Below are 21629 nucleotides of genomic sequence, written 5' to 3'. Positions count from 1 at the left end.
CAGGAGCTCTGTGAACTCTGGATGTTCTCCAAGACTGTAGCAGGGCCTCTGTGCAGCAGCTGGTCACATTTGGAAACTCTGCACCTTTTTACAGCAGCAGAGGGAACCAGAAGGCTTAACAAGTCCTGTTGGCTCCTCCAGAGAAGGAAGGAGGGATTTATGGTCTTTAAATAAAAGTAATAAAAGGCCAAATATGTTCTCTGACTTGTGTGAAGTGAATGCCTAAACTTGGAGGAAACCGAGGGGAGATGGATGCATTGTGTGTTGTTCCGCACGTGAGTGATTGCTTGAGAGAAAAAGTTAAGGGAAGTGGTGAAGAAGGGTGGATCCCTGCAAGAACAGCAATTACCATACTGTGGGAACACGGGACACTGCCCCTTCTGTTCTTGCCTGTGTGCACTGAAACTCAAAAGATATCTGGAATCTGAACAACATTTCAGGCCAAGACATCTATCCAGAAAAAAAATACATGGAGAAGGGAAATAACCTTGCTTTCCTGAGATGATGCCATTTAGGTGTCAGGATCAATACCTGAAGCAGCACAGGCAGACTCTCCTCTTGCAATGTGTCATTATTCCTTTCTGGAAAGTGCTTGTGCCTGGATGAAGGGTATGTACCATTTGTATGTTTGCATTGCAAGGATCCAAATTTGACTGAAATTTAAATGTCCACATTTGTATTTGATTGCTTGCTGTCTGCTAGCCAGCAGCACTGTGGAAATTAAGAGATCTTAATTGACCAACTAAATTGAATTTCAGTTTTGGTTGCTCAGTTTTGGTTTACTGCTGTGAGTGGCTTTCATACTGACTCAGCACCCCCCCCCCCCCCCCCAAAATGTGGGTAGCAGATGTTTTAGATCACTTCTTCAGTGGGGCCAGCTGTTGATGTACCTCAAAGGAAAAGATACAGTTGTTCATTGCATGGGTTTGGGAAACGATACTGTGCTGCCCACATTTGAAAACCTGGCTCAGCATCCGCCTCCATGGTTGGTTTGCAAGGTGTTGATGGTACCTGAGGCAGTGCTGCTCCACCCCCTTGCAGGGTGTGAGTAAAGAGTCAGGCCTGTAGCAGGTACAATTGCCAGCAGGCAGTGAGGGTGCACTGTGAATTTGGAATAGTTCTGTCCTTGCAGTATTTCAGTGACGTGCCCATAATTGCTTCTTTAGTTGTTGTAGATGTTGGGTTTGTTGTGTTCTGTAACAAAAGACAAGGGAAGCAGGAAAGAATGAGTAATGTTCCTGTGACAAAAGCACTGGCTGAATTCCTGTGTGTGGAGTGAGTTCTGGAGGCTCCTTACATTGCTTCCCTTCTGTCACCTTGCACCAGCTGAACTCCATGGGAATTATTTTCCCTCTCTGCCTTGCCCTTCCTCAAGTAGTGGCTGGATCTTGAGTCAGATAATCCCATGTTTCTTGGCAGGACGGTGCTGGGCTGGCTACAGGTCTGTGCAGGTGCAGCTACAGCAGGTGATACATTACGTGCAGCCCTCTGCCATGTTCACTCCTCCCTTTCCTTGCCCATAAGTCAGGGCTAGGCTGAGTTTGAGATTGAAACACAGAACAGGGGGATAAACCCCTTCCACCCATATGTAATGTAATGTATCTGGGGAGCAGTGTAGTCAAACCCCACAGTGTATCTGCTGCATGGCTCTCCTACTACTCCTTTAAGGGTGCCTGGAGGGAAGGATCAGCTTTTCACAGTGCCCAGGAAGGTTACAGCAGATCCATTCAGTGTTTGAGGGCTTCAACAGTTTTTGAGGCTGATTGCTTATTTTTATCCATGTATGTGATGCAGGAAAGCAAAAAGTTGGCTTCTGAAAGGCAGACATTTATTTCTACAGGCTAATTGTCTTCCCTGCACCTCTCTCTTCCTTCAAAGTGTAAACAGTGGAGGCAAGAGCAGTGTCAAGAAGCTTTCATGGGTGCAGAAAACACCTCAGAGTGCCTCGCGCTGTACTGGGCGGTAACGGAGCTGCCGCGCGTTTGAGTGGAAGCGACGGCGGCAGCTGCCTCTCCTGTGCTCCCGTGGCCTGTCTCTTCTGCAGCCATTCCTCCAAGGCGCTCTGTGACAAGGCCTTTTGCCTGCATCACTGCTGGGCACCTTCCTAGTGAAGTCCAGGGCAGCACTCCCAGGCTCTCCCAGGGAGTGGCCTCTTCACAGGGCTTCACTTCTCATTTTGGATTGTGTGGTTTCATTTAAAATCCACAGGCTTTTTCCATAGGCGTGGAAAACAGTGGGGCTGATTTTGGGATTTTTGCCTGAGGCATAGCATCCAGCCAGAATGTTCCTTGACTGTGACTGTGATGCATCCTTCAATACATTTCTTAAATGGAAACTTTTTGTTGTGTTGGGAAGTGTAACCTTGTGCCTGCTTCACCAAACAGGAGGTTGCTGGAGTTGACAGTGTAACTCATGTACATTCCACATTTCATATATTCTGACTTGCATTTGTTGCTGATTGGGAGTTACTGTACTGCTGGTGGTCTCTGGTGTTCCTTATGTATCATCCATAGGGTAAACATCTGCCAGAAGGTGATGTTTTTCCCAAAGAAGATCTAACCATCCATCTCCCCCAACCTCCCTGCAATTCCCCCGAAGTTTCAGACTTTCCTGGCTTCAGTGTGAAATGCCTACAGGCATAGCTGTGAAGAGTTACAGGCAGCCAGTATTGCTGTGGATCATGACCTGTTGCAAAGGAAAGTTGGGAATGCTAGGTGGTGCAGTTCACTCTTATCAAGAATTAAAAGAGGTTTTGAAAATAGAAAGCAGGTGTGGGTTTCAATGGTGAATTCTTCCATGTGACCTGTGAAGTGCTGTAAAAATGGACTTCTTCCTTTAACAATGTGCAAACAGCAACAGGAAAGGGAACATTTAGCCATGTACTTAATTTCTTTCTTTAAACCTCTGAAGCTGTTGGAAGCAAGAGCAGTAGGCTGTCCCCACTGTGCTGTGGTGTCCTGGGATGCGCTGATGTCCCTGGTACCCTGCTGGGTGATTGATCTATCCCATACAGGTCCTCTGTGATGGTGATAGTGGTATAATGAGGTGGCGCAGCTTAACATGGGCTATGATAATGCTATTTCATATCCTTTTGAGATAATATATATAGAAATGTTTTTAGAAATTGTGTTGCTCTTTTAGAAAAAGTGTTGCTCTAAGTAGTATTTTTCCATCATTTCCAAATTCATTATTTTTTCAGTGTGTGGAGAGGTAAACTGAATGGAGATAGTTGCTGTAGCCATATGGGCCTGCAAACCAAGCGGATGCACTCCACAGTCTGGTTTTCCAATTTTTGGATTTGTATCAGTGCTGCTGAAAATAGTTTTTTTCTTTAGATGCTCTTGCTTCTGCTCCTTTGAGATGGCACATAATGTGTCCATAGCATTAAATATCTTTTAACATTTGGAGTTTGGCTTCTGATGGTTGAGTTGCCTTAATTTTCTTTTGATGTCCTTTCTGTCTCGTCCTTCACATAGGATGAAACTTGGCGTTTGCAGGGATGGGAGGGAGTTGCAAAAGTTTATTCGTAACTGTGGCCACCAAGTTTCTGATTACTTAGATCTGCTAAGTATGTTTTTAGAGGTTAGATATAAACTCTTAACATGTTTAACATCTGTCTAAGCTTGGGATGGGAAGGGAAAAAGCAGATCACCACTAAAGCACCAGTGGAGGAGATGAAAATAGGATAACTGGGTTTTGGCTCTGCTTTTACTTACTTTTGGGCTTCATAAACGGTTGCTGAATATGTGTCGTACATGAAGTTAACTCAAAATCTCACGGCAGCAAGCAGCTGGTTAAAAGAGCACAGTGACCATCCTGAGAGTCCGAGTCACTGGAAGATACATGCTGATACAGGCTCAATGTTATTAAAACCATATTTCCAAACATTTTTTCTTCCTCTTAGTGCTCTGCTTTCCCAGCCCGGCAAGAGCCCCTGGTGTTAACCAGAGCCTTGGAAATTTGCAAAGATATAGGGCTATAGGATATAGGGCAAGACTGATGGGGTGGGGTACCTTCCTCCTGCAGCTCCATTGCTGCTGTGACTGGTAGGACAGCCAGTGCTGAGGCTCCCTGGCACCAAAGGACCTGGATTTTGGCATCACAGTGCAGGGATTTCTTCCTAGCGGGTGGCCAGTATCTCGTACATCACCTGGCATTGTTTCTAGGCCTGCATCGTCCGGTGACCAGGGAAAAACTCTTGATGGTTGCTCTTGGAGAAGCAGGAGTTCCAGGGACTTCACTGACAATGGAGAAAGGCAGCTAAAAAGAGATGTGGGGAACAGCCCAGCTTTGGATAATCCCTAATTAAGCCACTTGGCACCAGGGTGATCCACGGAGCTGCTGATCCAGCAGTTGGGAATAGCCTCTCAGGAAGGCCCAGGACTTCCACAGGAGTCACATTAAGGGTAGACATGCTGCCAGTCCCCCCCAGCTGTCAGAGTGGGAATGCCTGTCACCTCTGAGCACCAGGGCGAGGGATGGAGGTATTTTCATGAGGGCTGTGAACTCCATAAAGAATGGGTGAGCCTGAATAAACTTGTTTTCCTGATCCTGCCTCCACAAGGTAATCTACCTTTTAAAAACACAAAGTACACGACTGGCGCTTGTAGTTACTTCTCCGACGAACAGAAATGACTGTGTTGTGGGCCCTTTGATCAGACCTGCTGTGGCAGCCCTGGCCAGGCTTTGAAATCTCCTGGAAGTTGCCAGAGCTATTGAGCAGGTCATGCGTTAGCTCTGGGAAATGCCAGATGTTGGTCTTGCTTGTCAGGGTGTCCCTTCCAAGCCAAGGGAGGGGTGGTGTGCAGGACCAGTCCCCTCCTGTGTGTGTTGAATCCCACTTATGAGGCAAGAGGGTGTGCTGGGTGTGATGGGGAGTTTTCTGATGTGAACAGTTCTTAATTATAGAATTATAGGATGGTATGGGTTGGAAGGGACCTTAAAGAGCATTTTATTTTGACTGCCTTGCTATGGGCAGGGATAATAATAATCATGTTGCAGGGAGCTCTTGCTTGCTGGTGTGTTATTAGGGATGGTTTATTTACAAAGTACCTCTGCAGGCAGTGCAGACAATGTCAAATAAAAAGCAATTTTGAGATAGGGTGCCAACAGAGGAGCTGTTTGGTTAAGTACCAGGAAGTCTGCACCCTAGCAGCTTGGTCTGATACTATTTTGCCATAACTTGTAGAAATCTCTATTTGAAGCTGCTTAGGACTTTTCATCTATTGTGTTTTATACCCCCCCCCCCCCCCCCCCCGTTGCTAAATATTGCTATTTTTCAATTATGCGTGACTTGTCTTCGCTTGCTCTTCTCTCCCTGAACTATAAACAGATTTCCCCATAGCCCCTGTGCTTCCTGAACTTGCTGATCCCCTTGGTGGCATCTCCCCAGTTGTGCCTGTCTTCCTGCTCTCATCCCCCCTATCCCCACTAAACCTGCAACCTTTGACACAAAATTTTGCTTTTTGGAGATGTGCACGTCAGCCTTGGCTTCCAGCTCCACTGAGCTAAATCCGTGGCAGCAGGGGAATGTTAACCAGGTTTACACTGGCGTAGTTGAGCAGAGACTTCCCCATTCCCTCTGTATTTGTGGGGCTTTTGTTGAAATCTGTCTATTCTTCTATGTATGTTTCTAATCCCATAAGAATAAGAAGTAAAGATTGCTTAATTAAGCTGGGATTCATTCCCTCCAATACATCTTCATATTTGGAAGACATTCAGGTTTTTCTGGGCAAAATCTATCTTTATTGAACTTTGCTTTTACTCATTGTGCTGGTTTATGTTGTGAATTTTATTTCTTCTAATAAAGCAGTTGATTGGAATTTCCTAACTGCATCTTAGCCCATCCCTATGTGGTACCTCTTTTCTACAAAGTGTTTATCTCCAGACTGCTTGTATCTTGCTGGTTCCATATGAGCTCCAAGACTGCTCAACAGCAGTTTTATGGCCTTGGTGTATATTTGCTTTCTTTAGATCCCTTCTGTGCATGTGATTTGGTCTTACTGAGTTGTAAAGTAGTAGGCTAAATTTATCCCTGAAGTCTATTGACGTGAGTAGATGTTTGCTATAGAAGGAATTTGGCACACTGATTAAATGGATATACTTTCAAATTCCTTCTTTTTTTAATTTTTAATTTTTTTTTTTTATTTTTCCAGGCTTCTCTAAATCATATATTTTATCTCTTGTTAAATACATTTGTGTCCTTCGTAGAGAACATATAGGGAAATAACTATTGAGTGCTTCATCCATCTGGATTCTTGTTATGTGATCCCCCTGCCTTGTTGAACAATAGACCCATTCTCTCCCCTGTATTTTCTTTGGTGATATTTATAAAACATATACCTGTTTCCCATTACTCTTTTAAGCTAAAAGCAAAACAAAACCCCTACTGTTTGTTCCCTTAACATTATACCATATAATGTTTTACCTCCAGCATATATTCAGACTTTTAACTTCTTTCCTTTCCTCTCTCATTTCTCTTCTCATTTGAGAAATGAGCTTGCTTCATGCCAAGAGCCAGGGAGGCCATTTATTTTGACCCACTTGTTTCTCTCTAGGAATGGAATTGCTTTCACATTTATTTCTTCAGGTTAGCCTTCAGGAGATCTCATCCTCTCCATTTTGAAATGCAGGTCACTGTTTTCACAGTTTTTTTAGTTGAAGATAAACCTGTTTTCCTGAAGAGCAACTGCAAGTCCTTTGCTTAGTACTCGGTTCACATAGAAGGGTCACCAAGCTTTTTCCTCTAGATTTTTAGTAAACACTTTCCTTCTAGAACCAAATTTAGCATTACCTCATGTCTTGTTGCATTTCCCATTGAAATGTGTTATCGTTACCTTCACAGTTCACAACGCCCTCTGACCTATATATTACAGAATGGCAGGTCTTTCCCCAGCTAGCTCAGCAATTAAAATTTCCCACTGGCACAGATAGTTAAGATAATAGGGCATCATATATTTATATATAAAGTGAGAGAGGAGAGAGAATACTCCTGCGTTTTTCAAAGCAGTGTACAAACATTAGCTAATTAACCCTAATAACAGTTCTGCAAGGAAATTAGAAGTGCTTTTTCCTGCTTTATAGATGGATAAACTCAAAGAAAGTAAACTAAGTGCCATGCCAGAGGCCAGTACAAAATGTCGTTAGTGGTGGGTGGGTTGAGATTTGAGGATGAGGAACTATCCTGGGAAGGCTGGTGTTCAGTACAGCAGATTGCTGAATTCCAGGTGAGATCTTTCCTGAAATCTAGCTGCTTGATACCTTTTGTATGATTTCAAATAGTCCCTGGTGTGCTCATTTATTTATGAGTTAAAATTATTATTTTCAAAGCTTGTCCTTCACATGGCTTACATTTGTCATCACCCTGAAGCCAGAAGACGTGCTTGGCGCTGGAAGTTTATTTTCTATCTATGTTTTTTGGTGGTGAAAACAAGCACATTTGTGTTGTGGCTGCACTGAGGATGTCCATCTGGTTTCAGTGCAGGGAGCTCCAACACCATTTTCTGCATGTGGCTGCTGTTGGAGTTGAAATGCAATGTTGTTGGAGGCTTCAACCTCCTGTAAAAAAAAAGTAGTTGAGTACTCAGGGTTTTTTTTGTAATCTTGTCCACTTCACCCATGTGGAGGGGTGTATCCCAGTCTGGATGGATTTTGTCTCATTATATAATGAAATAAAATATGTAATCTAGTATAACTTTTTCAATCTTTCTTTAACTTGCCTGTGAGTTTTGCTTTGTGAGAACTGGACAGAAATGTTGCATTGTATTGTCAGCTGCTCTTTTTAACCTCTACAAGCAGCCCTGTAGATAACTTGTCACTTGCAACCATTCCTGGAATGTCTGTCTTTGAAATAACCTTCATCTCAAGAAGTATATGCAAAATCAGATGCAGAGATCACAAGCATTTTGGAAAAAGGTGGTGGAGTTTTCAATGTTGGTTGCTTTTTAATTTTAGGTAAACATCTGGCTGAACACCTAAAAGTGGGATAATACAGTGTTTACCCTCTTGTTATCAATCTCCAGCCGCAGCGATAGTGAAACTTCTCCTTGGGGAGTTGTCCTGGTGAGGGCACAGCAGGATCATTTGAATTAGAAATGGTTGTGCTAGCTGAATTTTTTTGTGCATAATGGAAACTACAGGGAGCTAGAGGAATAAAAAACAACCCACTTTTCTTTCTCTGCAATGCAACTGTCATAACTTATAATGTCATGCAGCCCAGTTTATCCCTTTTTTGCCTTCCACCCAGAAAACAGGGAAGTAGTGCAAAGCTGTGCTGGGTGATGAAGTGCTCTTACTCACCGTCCCACCCTCTGCACAACAGGATTGTGTTCTCAGCAGCAGGCATCTGCAAAGCCCCAAATCCCTCCTCAAATGAGTGCTGCTCCCATGCCCGGGGGCTGGACCTGTGTGTGGCCACCTATGCCTGGGACATGTCCCAGGGCTTCCCCTTGGCCCCTGCTGCTGGGGGAAACCTGTCTTGCCCTTGCTCTGAATGAGCAGGTGAAGTTTTGTTATTCCTGTGCTTTAGAAGGAGGAGGATGTTTCTGGGAGTCTGGGGGAGTAGAACATTGGTGAATGCCCTGGGAGACTGCTCACTGTGAGCTTGGGAGAGGGTGAGGGGCTGAAACTGCTGCCTGGGAGAGCTGCCTGGAGCCCAGAGCCGCCTGCCCAGGCCCTGGGTGGCTGCAGCCAGCAGGGGAGGAGGCAGAAAGCAGGCAGCTGGTGAACTTCAGGACTTTGTGCCACAGACTCGAGCAAGTAGGTGTGAGGATGCACTGCTGTCTCCCCTGAGCAACCATGGCCTCATCACCCTGTGGGTGCTGGCAGGGAGGAGGACCCTGCTGGGGGTGCTTCCATCCTGCAGCAGCGGCCTCTGCCTCCGTCCACCCTGGGCTTACTGCTTTGGAGAGGAAACTCCAGGTTGTGTTAATTATCCTTGGTTTGTGTTCAGCTCTGGTGTTTGAATGGGGTATTTGGCATAGGTGTAGAATTGAATTTGATAAGGCTGAAGGTGGAGTTGATTCGTGAAGGAGCGTAAATCCAACAGTGCTGCTTTTGGAGGAGCCTCTTTTTGGAAAGAGGCTTCATTATATCTGACTGATTTAGTTTGTTTGATTTATTGTTTCCCAAAACTCAGCATCTGTGGTTACTTGCGTGCTTAGGGACTATATGTTTGCTGGTTGGTGTCAAGGTCCTAGGGTGATGTTACCCCTCTAGGTGGGCTGGACCTGTGACATGGGTACATCACCAAGGTTTTCCATTGTTTCCTAAGAGCAGTGTCATGTGCTGCTGCCCCAAATTCCTGCTTTACCCATGGTTTTGGTGTGTGCCCTAAAGCTCCCTATGTGCCTGATCCTTGGGGAGCTGAACATCTGGCTGGGATTGTTTGAGCGTGCTGCAGCAAACGGATGAGCAAAGGCTGTGAAAAAGCAATGTGCTATGGAGTGGCATCACAAGAATATGTGGGATTTGAAATGGTCTCTGGAGTTGCTGCTTATATGCAGAGTTAAATTAAGGTTTCTGAAATTTGGAGTCAGGAGAGAAAGAAAGGGATTACTGGAAGGTGTAGCTCACAAGAGCTCATTACAGAAGCCTGGGTAAAAAGGCTCTTAGGAATCTGGTGGAGTGGTTATATGAAATATTGAGGAAAACCAGACTCTACTCCAGATTTTGCCCTTAAATATGCTCCTGTCTTCATTAAAGCCAGCAGCAACCTTGGATATACATCTGAGGTCAGGGTTTTGCATATTAAAAGAAGCAAACTTAGGGTGTTTATTGTTGGTGTGGAGAATTGACTCTGCAGGGAATAAATGCAGTTTACTTTCCTCCGGTCTAACATAAGAATGCTTCAAGTAATTGCATGCACTAGCAGGGGCTTAAAACAAAATCTGAAAAAATACTCACATACTTAAAAAGAGGAAAGTACAAATAATAATTTTATTTCAAGGTTAGTGTTATAGTTTTCATTCTGCAGAAAATGAAGATTAAAAAATTGCTTTTTGAATGGGACTAATGGATTGGTTACATAATTTGAGCAGATCTATGCTCAAGCTGTGAAAAATCTTGAGACGTGGCTGTACTGTGTGAAAGAATATTGACAGTGTCTCTTTGGAGTTTTCCATGCATTAACAAGCAGCCTGGGAAGCAAGAGTAAGGTGTATAATACTCAGTTATCTGAAGATGGAAAACTGGGCATCCTTTTTACATGGCAGCAGCAGCTGTGAGCTGGAAAATGTAGGAAGACCAGGACAGTGGAGAAGAATGAGCAGCTCCTTGCAGTGCTGGAATTAGCATAGGTGTGTGGAGATACTAATACACTTGGGGTGAAAATAACTATCAGACAGAAATTAAAAAGAGATTATTAAAATGCAGAGGAGCAGAGAAAGCCTGAGGATACCTCCCATAACTAGCTAATCAAATGTGAGTATTCAGTTTGATGTGCTGCAGAAAGCAAATGTTATTTGCCTTCCAGGACTACAAGAGAATATGTCCAAGAGCAAATAATGCATTCTTAAGTGGACCTGCTTAGCATTCCTGTGCACTGGGGTAAAATCAGATGGTTTGTACTTGAGGCAGCATGAGAAAGGACCTGGATTTCTTTCTTGATGTTGGTTATGCCAGTGGGAGCAAGCTTTGGCTGGAAGTCACACTTAAACTTATTGTAGGTTCTTCTGTCACGAAAGAAGCTTAAAACTAAAATCACTTTGGCAATGGTATTTTTCTTAATTATCTGCCATGTTTTGAAGCACCAGGAAAGCAGAAGAGGAGGTGGTGTTCAGTACCTACCTGTAACACTGTTGCTTTATTGGTTTGCAGTTACCCAATTATTCCAGCAAACCCAATGACTATAAGGAGGGTTTTTACTCAAAGAGCAGTTTGATGAATGTATAAACAAGGGAGTGAGATGTCATCAGCTAGTTGACTTGTATCCTTCTCTATTATCAGTCCGTTTTGCCAGAATTGCCCTCTGTGAGCGTCAGTCAGCCTTTTGGCAGTGACACCAGGGCATTTGCTGGTGCACAGGAACAAGAGGGACCATTGCTTTCTCCCTGGTGGTACCTCGAGGTAACCCGCAACTGTGTGAGGCAGCCAGCTGCTGTGAGAGTGTCTTTTTGCTTAGTTTCTTTTAACAGTCCGAACCCCCCAAAACACAAATAAACAAAAGCCATCAGCAGCAGCACCCAAAGTTCTTCAAATCAGCTGTGGGTTTTTCTTCTGCTGCAAGATGGGCTTTATTGCTGGGCAGCTTTTGTTCTGCACTTTGAGACTCTTTTAGGTTGACCTGGTGCTTGGGACTGGCTCTTTCAGCCAGTCTCCACACTATGTTGCTTTCCAACATTTTCTGCAATTGCCATGAGTATTTCTGTTACCATCTCTCTCAGCTCCTTGGTCTTATCTTCGAGAGGAGCATAGGACTGCCATCCCAGTTCGACTGAAAGGTTTTGTAGGACAACTTGAAGATTTTCCTGGGATACCGAGGCCTGATGCAGTCAGGCCATAGAGGGCATTTGAACCATAGAGGGCAGGCTTGGGGACTACATCTCAGAGGACATTGTGCTGGTGGAGCACCCACCTTGAGTTCCTCAGGGCTCAAACAGCTTCCACTGGAAATTACGTTTTATTTTCCTTGTGGTGAGGTGCTCTCCTCCTTCATCCTGAGTTTAAATCCTGCTCTTGGAGCCTACTGCAGTGTCAACAGCTGAAACAGAACGAAAGAATATTTATTCATTCAGGGAGCCTTTCAGGGACATAGAAAAACATTTGAGGTGACTCCCTTCCTTTTCAATAATTATGTGTGAGTGTTTTCACATATATTGAGGAATGCTCTCTGCAAGAGGCTGAAACCACTGCTGACAGCTCTATCCTCTGCATTCTGATGCAGTGTTCAGATAACTCCCTCTACTTCGAACCAGATTGCATCCCGAGAGAAAATCTCTCTGGGAATGAAATTGGGCAGCTTGACTGTATCATTTTATATTGTCATTTGAAAGAATCATTTCTCTGCAGCTGGGACTGTTCCTCTGAAAGTAGTGAAGGTTATAATTTACTTAGCTCCAGCAGGGCAGGGGATGCTGCTCAGCAACATGCACAGTCTTATTGTTTTCACAGCACTGAGCAGCACCATCTTCTCAGACTTGGAGCCTAGGGTTTAATACAGCTTATGAGAAATAGCAGCTGTGGCAAGAAAATAGAATAAAAGTGTTAATATGCAATGTCTTTTTAATTCCCACATGAAGTGAAAATTAGCCTTCTTCCACTTCACAGGAAAAAATTTATCAAGTGCAGATCTGAAGAAAAGATTGTTTCATTTTTACTTAATATGCTGTATTGCATTTACCTCCTTGTTATCAGTAACTGAAACTGAACCTCAGTTGTCAAAACAGGCAAGGCATGTTTTGGATACCTATGGAAGGCGGTCTCTGTGATCCTGGCTGGTCATCACTGACCTAGCAAATGTCCACCTACTCTTCCAGCCTCTAGGGACAGCATTTGTGGTCACCTGTGGTCCGAGCCAGCTCCCAGGTATGTCAGGGGAAAAGCTCTTGTTGGCTTATTTTGGAGCTGGCTGGGGTCCCACTTCAGGATGCTGCAGGGCTACTTGCATGTGGGGAGGGATGGGCCCTAATACTCCACCCTGAAATGAGCTATTTTAGCTCGACATCCAACACCGTGCTGCACGCTTCGTTCTTGAGGGCGATGGGAAGTATTCTCTCACCGGCAGTGCTGGGGCCAGGGAAACATTCCTGCCCTTCCTGCAACAACTGGCAGGGGAGAGCACCTGCTGGGGGATCCCATTGCCTGGTGTGCTGTTACTTGTGCTTTAGCCTGTCAGCTGTTGTGACAGAAGTTACAATTACTGGCTCTTGATGCTGTGGGATAGGATCAGATTGCTTCTTATGGGTTGGAAGACTTGAATGCACTAGTAGATGGGCCCATATATAGTGTGCTCTCTGCCTGATACCCAAGTGTCCCAGCAAGCTTCCCAAAATAGTGCAGGAATGGAAGGTACACAACCACTGCTCTCTCAGTCCCAGTGTGGAATGTGATGGTTGTGGAGATGAACGCAGCCATGCCCAGCTGGAAAAGTCAGAGGTCAAGAGAGAAGGACCCAGGTATGGAGAGCTGAGAATGTATGCTGTGTTGCAGCTCTGCAGAAAAGGCCTCTAGGCCTGAAGTGGTTTATGATGGACCTATGGAGAGGATGTGGCTTGGCAGAAGTCAGGCAATGAATCAGATGAACCCCAGAGGTCTAATCTCTGAGGAGCGTTCTGTGGTCATTGGCTCCTTGCAGAACCAAGAACAACCGATAGATCAAGAACTACTGCAGGAGCCAGATAATACTTTGAGTTCCAAAAAATGGATTTTATACAGACTTGCATTCAACAGGCTGACACACTTGGGAATGTGATTGCAAATAAATTGTTTTGCAGTGAAAGATGAAGTTGTTGTGATGTAATTTTCTTTTTTTTTTTTTTTTTTCCTATTTGGAAGAAGTTGGTTTTTGTAGGAAATAACTGGGGGCATTGCAAGAGTTCTGAGGATATAGGTATGGGTGGGAAACATAAGCTTCCCTAATGTTCTTATAATAAAAACACAGTAAACACACGTGCATGCATTAAAATGTGTATAGCATGTATATAGCAGCACATGTATTTATGCCAATTTAGCAAATTGTGACAGTAAATTTTTTGCATTATTAAATAGAAAAGAAAGCACATGTTGTTTCCACTTCCAGCTGGCTAAATGTGGGCTTATTTTTTTCTAGCTAGACTGCTCTGGAAACTTAAGTCCAATATTTACACACACCGCTCATGCTAGAAGTGATATAATCCTATTTCAGAGCAGTTTAGTCATTTATACCAGTGTAGGTTCACAGAGGTTAGATGATGTGAACATAAATCAGCAGAAGCTGGGTTCCAGTGAGAGTTTAGGTTTTCAGAATCCTGGAAGGCACTGGCAGTCATCTTAATGTGGAAAACTAACACACAGACCATAAATATGCTGAGTGCAGTGCTTTTTATGGCCATGAGCAAAGCATGTATTTCCTTCATTTTAGAAATGAGCTGTTTGTATATGTTTGTGCAGCATTTTATGTTGTCACTGCCAATCCAACTTCCCTCTGTCCCCTTTCTAAGCTGTTATAAATACATCCACCTCTCTGCTCCCCCATTCCCTCACTCCTTTTGAGGGATGCAAATATCATCATACTGTACTTAGTGGAGGTAAACACCTATTTCACAACAAAGCTGCAGCTCAGGAGACCTGTCATGTCATTCTGCTGCAGCTCCTATGCTGCACTCGCGTGTTCTTGTGGGCCTGCTTTTGTGCCACCTCTCCAGCTTGCTTTCTGTGCAGCCTTCCTGTCCTCCAGCAGATCAGCACTCCTGTGCAACTCAGGGTGTCTGTAAACGTAACCTTGATGGTAGGTCTGTGCTGCCTGAGCCATTGTGTTTGTCTGGTTCCACCTGCAGAGCCTCACATCTCTTGTGTCAGGACAGCTTGGCAATTAGGTTAGTCAGAGAGGAGATGTTCCTGTTGTGCTGGGCAGATAACTGTAGTTGCATCCTATCCCTTAAGCCCCTGTATCCATGTGTTTGTACTTGCCTTCTAGTGTTTTCTTTTTCCTGTTTCAAGGACTTGTTTGGATGGATCCTGACTGCTGCTCCTGTGTGGGACCATGAGGGTCTGTCTGTCTTGGTGCTCACCATGGTACTTTATGTCCTGTCTATCTGGTATCTTTAATTCAGGACTAAAATCATTGCATTCATCAGGCTTAGCCTTTGGCTATTGAAGCAGCAGATCCCTATGTTAAAAAACGGAAAGGAGAAGTACAGGTATAGAACTGTATATGGAGTGACCCCATTTCACTCCAAGGAAATCAGTGTAAGAGCACAGGAACTGGGATCTATGTCATAGATAGGTGTTTTGGAGACAAGGTGATAAGATGGGCAATATGATCCTTCTCCCTCCCCTGGTTTGTTTGTTTTGTGGGTTTTTTGGTGTTTGGGTTGGGGGTTTTTTGGTTTTTTTGGGTTTTTTTTGTTTGTTGGTTTTTTTGGTTTTTTGGGTTTTTTTTGCTTAGAAGTTGTTAAAGTAGCAGTATGTTTGTAGGGCTTTTAAAATGCCGGTACTTGTGAGCCAAGAGGAAACATGATGTGGTGTACTTCGGTAATAAGTAGCTCCAACAGAAGGATGTAATTGTGCTGCTGCTTCTGGTGACCTCTTGAACCACATGAGTGGGCTTGGACTGGCTTCTCGCTACATGCCTCAGATGGGAGGTGCTACAATTGCACAGTTGTATTTGAAAATTACACCAAGAGTACTTTGATCGCTTTGGCTCAGTTTCTGTGCTTCTTGCTTGCAGCTGTCCCAACTCTCCCCTTCTTCCATCCAAGGGTGATTTTGAAAGTGTGATGTATGTCAGTATCGGTATGCTGTGGGTCTTTAGCTACTGTCTTTTCTGTCATGATGGCTCCTCTTGGCTTCCCCACCAAGCCCCCTGTCTGGCGTCCCTATGCTTCCAGTTGATTGCCTTACTACTACTCACCCCCTCACAGCTCCTGCCTGTGCTTTGGCCTTCAGCCTTCCTTAACTGAAAATGCTGATTTTTTGTTCTGACTGGGTGTTTGTGAACTTACTTGTGCAAAATATGGTACTACCCAGTAGTGCAAATTGCCCAGTCTGTGTTCAGTGATGACTTTGCAAAATCCAGCCTCTGGTGCAGCAGTACTTGTACATTCCTGATCTTGTGTCCCAGCACACAGACACTGGGGCCGTGAGCCGTGGCTGCCCGTAAGGATACAGGGCTGTCACTGGGTCCTGTCGCACGGAGATCTGTTTGTTTCAGAGCGCCTGTTGAGGTGCCATTGCCACTCCAAACAGGGTGACATCTCAGATGCAGGAAACAGCTGGGGAAGCACTGCAGCTGAAACCAGAGGTCTTCATCTGTACAAGTTCCAGGACAACAGCGTTGTTGGTTGGTGACACCCTGCAGCAGTTTGCAGCTTCGTGTCCCTTCCTTCAGTAGCTTTTCTTCCCACCCACGCATCCTCTGTCTTCAACCCCAAGGCCTCGTTTCCATCCCACATGGATGCAGAGAGGGCGAGAAGGGAAAGAGCCCTCTTCCCGTGTTCAGGGCACTTGGCTCTCAGGCTGCTGCTGCTGGGAGCTTTTCCACCACTCTACACCCTCTGCCAGCATCCTTTGACACTTTGATCTTGTGAGTGACAAATAAGATTAGGTTTCTTCTTTGACTCTTGGGGGACAGCCAATGAATGGCTGCCATTGAGAGAAAAAGAGATCATGGCATGAGCCTGCACAACAGCTCTAATCAATATGATCCCTTTTTTTGGCTACTAGGTGCCAGATGTGAGTTTATGCTCTTCTTGCATAGCAAGCCTCTGCTGCTACCTGCAGATGGTGTGGGTTGGGGTAGCAGTAGCTTGGCTGGAAGTGGTCCCATATATGGCACTTACCCAGGGCCAGGGTTGGGCTCCTGTGTGAGATTTCCACCAAGGTCAGTGGGATTCTTTGGGTGCCCAGGTGGGAGCTGGTTCCTACCCCAGGTTATATCTGGTTAACCTAAAGCATGACTTCAAACCAGTTAAATTTTCATGTGAGTATTGTTGAGCTGCCTGGGCCAGGAGATTTGCATCAGCTGAGCTAGGGTGGTTCCTTTTGCTGGTTTCCTTGAATTGGGACACAAATGATCTATAAATCTAGTGATGGGAATGCACATGGGGGATTGTGGTCCAGGGTGCCAATTTCCACAGGACTTCCACCAAGATCAGTTCAACAGTAGGCTGGGCACAGCTTTTGTGTGGTACTTAACAGAGCTGATAGCACTGATTGCCTTCACTTTTTGGGAAAGAATGCCTATTTAGAGGGAGGTATAGCAACTGTGAGCTGGTACATATTGCTTGATGAATAACAAACACTGGTCCGTATACAATCTGTGCTTTGTTCCTTGGTTCAAAATCTTCATTTTTTCCTTGGGAGTTAACTGATTTGTAATGTGAGGTGTGATACTTACTGTAAGCTGCCCCCCGTCAGGAAAAAGCCCTGATAAACAGATGCCTGCCTCTCTCAGCCCCACCAGCTGTTGTGCAGACTGACAGCCAAGGCTGTTTTGCATCTTCCATGGGGAGCACTGCATGTTAGGGAGTAATTAGCATTAATAATAATTAAGGTTGGATAAAGATAGTTAATATGTCTATAATGCATTTCTTTTGAGAGTCTCGAAATGCATGTAGTTGTGGGCTAGCAACCTGGAATAAAACTTGATTCAGCTGGAGTTGATTGCTTTAACCCCACTACTGCCTAACAAAAGGTGTGTGAAAGCTGGAAATGAGAGCTTGGCAGTTTTGCTTCTCAGCAACAGCAAGTTGTGGGTAGCACCCTTTCTACCCACACAAGGCTGCTTGTTGTGGATCTTGCTTGATGTCTATTATAGTAGCTCTTGCACGGGTCAGCAGAGATCCATTGCTATTCCCACAGAGTACAGCTCGGGCAGGACGTGCTCACTGCCCCAGGCAGCCCCAGTGCCCAGCAGCAGCAGCATGAGGCTGCCCTGGGTGCACCCCTGGCATCCCAGTGCTGGCACCCCATCTGGGAACGCCTGCTGGCTGCCCAGAAAACTGGGGTGCTCTTTGGTGGGGTGGCAGTGGGAGGGGTGCAGGCAAGTGGGGGTTCATGGTGGGGCTGCTCAGGAAGGGGACAGTGGAGGTCCTGCCAAAGTAGGGACAATGCTGGTGTGCTCAGCCTCATCCTGCCACAAGCTGTGGGTTGTGAGCTTGTGGAGAGTACCCAGAGCAGAGCTCTCAACAGCCTCATTTTATTTAATGAGCAAAGCCTTGGGAAGGCAGAGATTCTTTTATTGGATCTGTTCCCTGTGTTTTTTTCCTAGTGCTTAGCTGTGCTTTACGTGTTACTTGGAAGGCTGAAAAGCAGGATCATGTCTATTTATTAATCTTTGCCTAATAAAGATGACTACCAGATATGTTCTTTGGCCTGAACAAAGAGATATAATTAGTGATGAGATTAGACATGACCCAAGAGGAGGTGCTTTGCTTAGGAAAATATTCAGCGATGGCTATAATACAGTCTGTCTGAGGCACCGCATCCTCCCTGGGGGCCTTGTCTCGAGCTGAGCAGTGACCCTTCCCAGCACTTTGGTGCCGCAGGAAACACAGGAAGAATATTAATGATAAGGGGACACACAAAGCAAGCTTTGCTTCAGTCAAACAACACATCGCCGACCTAAAATTATTCAGCAGAAGTTTAGTTGGCAAAGTTAATAATTTATGGCTCTGGCTGATAGCACCCCATGCAATAGCAGTGTGTTCAGCAGCCCCAGACCTGATTAAATATGCATGGACTCATTGGATGCAATTTCAGTGCAATTAGTGTATGAAGGAAGAAGGAGCTCTATCATTTCTGGAATTGTACAAAAAGGCCCTGGTAGTTCTTCCATTATAACATTTTACAGGTTAGTAGTTGTTCCACATCAGCTGTATTTAGGTACAGTGGTTTAAGGAGTGGCTGCCTGCTGTGTTATGTGCCATATGAGAAGATAAGTGTGTCTGTGTGTCACTAGGCACAGAGACTGGGAATCCTAAACTAGTTCAGGACTAGAGAAAGCTTGTTGCAGTAGATCTTGGAGCTTCGGATGCAGTGATTTGTGTGTGCTGGCAGTGAGGATCACAGCCCAAGGAAAGGCTGGATCAGAAAAGATCTTCCATGTAATTTCTTTTTCCTTTCTTTGCTGTAAAAACTTATGTATTGTGCTCATCATAGGCCTCTGAATGCAGGCACTTAAATACTTGCAGAAACTATTAAATAAGGAAGGGGAGAAAATGGCCCTGGATGTTCCACAGTCAGCATTGTCAGCATCTGGGTGTGTGTGCTGACAAAATAGCAGGTGCCCCAACAGCTTTCCTTCCTAGAACCACATCACCAATAGTTGAGTTTCACCCATCCCCAAAGCAGCCAGCTCTGCAGATGGAGACACGTCTGACCAGTTTGCACCAGTTGCCAATCTGGCTTATTCTGTTGAGTGACCAGGGAAAATCCTCACTCTTCTCCACTGCTTCCTTCATTCCCTTCCCTTCTCTCTCCTTCTGTCCTGTTGTTCCCCCTTCTCAGCAGTCTGTTTGCCTTCCTTCTACCGGAATGCTCTTAAGTTTGCAGCCTGCTTGTGAGCCATGTTGCCTGAAGCTATTCCAGCTTCCTGTGTTTGTGACCTATGTTCTATTGTTCTCCAAATACATCATTTTACTAGCTTTTCACCTGGTGGTGGTTTAAGACAATCCTCAGAAGGGCTGGCTTGCCTTCAGATGTGGTTCCCCCCCTAGTAGTGTTCCCTGTAGTGGGTTAAAGGGGGTCAAAGACCAGAAAGGAGTCAGAAGGGAGGTGTGGGCCATGGACATTTGCATGGTTTGTAGCACTGCACTCTGAGCATTGCAAATCACCAGTGCCGAAAGTGCTCCAGTGCCACGGTGGAGAGAGCCAGAGAAGGACTGGGGCTTGAACAGACTGCTGGAGAGCAGCTAGTCCAACACCTGGCTCGAGGCAGTACCAACTTCAAATTTAGGTCACTTTGCTCAAGGGCGGTCCAGTCAAGTGTGTTAAATTGAAAGAGCAAGAAAAAGAACCTGTGTTCCTGCTCTGCAAATAAATATGTAATTCAACTGTTTTGGCCAGCGTGGGTGAATTGTTCAGGCTGGGAAGAGCTTTCACGTTTTTGCTTTGGTTAAAATTCTGAAGATGTGCAACCTGTATTTACTGGTATGAGTTCAGACAGGTGTGTGCTCACCTGGTTGTTTGATCTTGGTGCCTTGTTGTGTCTGTCCAGCAGAGGCCTGGGTTTGTGGGGTTTTTTGCAGCTTGATGGTGTGGAGAGGGGACAGCTGTTTGGTCCTGAGTACAAGGCTGAGGCTGGGGGCTGCTCGTTCCAAAATATGATCCTTGGATCCCCCTGTGTCTGCATACACAGGTACCTGGGAATTTGGGGTAGCTGAATACTGCCCTTAGTGCCTTTTAGTCCCCTTGAATATTCCAGCCTCCAGCTCCATCCCTTGGCATCCCAGTCAGTAATTTGGGGATAACAGAGGTGTCTGCCTCTCAGAAGTGCTGGCAGGATTAATGGGTGAGTGTTTGGGCAGTGCTTTGAAGAGGAATGCATGTGTATGCTGGTGGTGTTGCAGGGTGACAGCTGGTATTTGCTCTGCATGTGCAGGGGGGAGGATGGCTTGAGACAGCCGTAGCAAAACTGCAGTTTCACTAATGTTCGTAGCATGTACAGAATAGTTTGTGCCACCTCAAAACAAGGATGTGCCCTGTTTTCCACACATGTTAGTGGCCTTGCAGATGCAAACACAGCTCTGCTCACACAAGTTGCTTCTCTGCTTGTGATGGCTTTCTAATGGGTGGCAGGTGCCAAGAATGGGTTCAGGAAGGGCATGTTTGCCAAACTGGGGCTCATTCTAGTTTTTGGAGGCCAGGGAAGGCAGTGCCTGTGTGGTAGTGCTGGAGTTTAACACATAGGGTCTAAGTTGGCTGTAACACCTGCGAGACCCCAATAAGTCACTGTGTTTCTGGTACTTTGGAGAAAGGTCATGCAAATAGCTTGCTCAACATGGGCACAGTGACTTTGACCTTCATCAAGGATTTAGTACTTTTCATCATGGAAGGTGTTATTCTCAGCTGCAAAACTGCCCTTTGAAGGAGGGAGGTGTTGTTGGGAAGTTGCAGAGCCGAGGCACCAGCCAGTCCATCAGGAATTGCATGAAAAAACTTGCAGGTGGGCAGGGCTTGAAGCTAATCCAATGTCTTCCTGCTGGGCTCATCTTCGATTCTCCCTTTATCCCTGGACTTTGTTCAGAGACAGACAACTGAGTGATAACTTGAGTCTGTCCCATCTGGGTGTCGGCTTTTGAGGTGCAATGATGGATTTATAGGTGGCTGGTGGTACAGAGAGGACTTACCACAGGAGAAGTCTGGAGCACAGAAAAGGGGGGATGAGGAGGCAGGCAAGGGAAGGCAGAAAGGACCAGGGAATGATGGTGCAGGCCTGAATGGCTTTTTGCTCATTTATGTCAGAGTCACCCTTATAAATCTATGTGGCAGGATGTTGGCTGCCACTTGCACATTAGCTCTGTGAGGGGAGTCTTAAGTGAGAAAGTAGAAGGAAAAGCATGGCCTGATGAGGAGAAAGACTAAGAATTTGTTAGCGCAAAAAATGTAAAAAAGGACATCTTAAAAGTTTGGGTAGCTCACAGAAATTTTCATTTATGCATTAAGTTTTTAAAAAATAATCTAATAATTGGCTTTTGCTATCTTTAAAAATGTCATTTTTATTCAATCTACATTTTCTACTATGTGTGTATTTTGTTTACAATCTGAAAAACAATTAAAAACCATACATTATGAAAAAAACAACTAATTCAGCTTTGCTTCTGTGAATTATTTATTTTTTCTCTCCCCCTATGAAAGGATTTCCCGTACTTAATTTTTCATGCTGCTACTTCTAGGGGATCTGATCTTTTCAGAGAATTAGGTTTCGCACATCTGGTTGTCAGTACTACTTGTATGGTTGTTGGGCTCTTCCCCAACACAGGAATCTCCTTACA

The 21629-nt window shown here is 45.0% G+C and overlaps 1 protein-coding gene across 2 annotated transcripts in view; it reads left to right on the top strand.

Annotated features, from left to right (window-relative positions):
• Positions 1–21629, top strand: part of ABTB3 (ankyrin repeat and BTB domain containing 3) — a 162553-nt gene that overhangs the window by 16875 nt on the left and 124049 nt on the right. The gene's annotated exons all lie outside the window — the stretch shown is intronic.

The sequence above is a fragment of the Ammospiza nelsoni genome, chromosome 5 (genome assembly GCF_027579445.1).
Source record: "Ammospiza nelsoni isolate bAmmNel1 chromosome 5, bAmmNel1.pri, whole genome shotgun sequence".
NCBI classification, from domain to species: domain Eukaryota; kingdom Metazoa; phylum Chordata; class Aves; order Passeriformes; family Passerellidae; genus Ammospiza; species Ammospiza nelsoni.
Note: the sequence above shows the minus strand (reverse complement) of the source record. Positions and strands in the feature narration are given on the sequence as shown.